The sequence below is a fragment of the Chrysochloris asiatica genome, unplaced genomic scaffold, assembly GCF_000296735.1.
Source record: "Chrysochloris asiatica unplaced genomic scaffold, ChrAsi1.0 scaffold00024, whole genome shotgun sequence".
Taxonomy (NCBI): Eukaryota; Metazoa; Chordata; class Mammalia; order Afrosoricida; family Chrysochloridae; genus Chrysochloris; species Chrysochloris asiatica.
In genome coordinates, this window is record NW_006408542.1 from 21,450,624 (window position 1) to 21,451,358 (window position 735).

A 735-nucleotide genomic window follows, 5' to 3' on the forward strand; every position below is an offset into this window, starting at 1 on the left:
AGGGTAGGGGTGACTAAAGAGGATAGAAGTGGTTATAGGGGTATGCAGCTCCCCTCTGGTGAAGAACTGACAACCACCAAGAGCCCAGAATAACACCCCTCATTGAATTTCTTAAAAACAACCAAAATATGTACATTGGTGGCTATTCCACGGGCAGCACCAGTTTCAGCATCCCACCAACAGGCTCACCCAGAGAGCGGTGCCTGGATCATTCTTGTCCTTGGAAATGGTTCTGGGCATAACCATGAGGGTAAGCCCCTGTTCAGGGGAGCACCAGATATGGAGTTGTCGGGCCAGCCTTCCTGCTCCACCTCAGCTGGGTAGGGAGCTAAGGGCCAGCTCTGTGCAAGGCTGTGGTTTTGTGATTGTCCTGGATTCTTGTTAAGCATCTTAAGCTGCCCTTACACTTTATCTCCAGGAGCAAATAAGATTGCAGTCCAGCTGCAACCAGACCTTCCTGTCTTCCTGCCATGGCTGGCTGCCTTGTGCCTGCCTCTTGATGCCCCTTGGCATTGTGGAGGAAGGCATAGGAGAGGGCTCCAGGTACTTTCTGAAGCGGGATGAAATGGGAATGAAGGCATGTCAATGAACTCGGTATGCAGGACTGGCTTCCCGGGAGGTAGATAGGAGTTGGACGGGTTGGGGCAAGGGGCAGAGATAACAGGAAGAAAGGTTGCCACCAGGAAGGTTAGAAGCAATGAAAGAGACATAGACAATATGAAACCTGCATGGAAA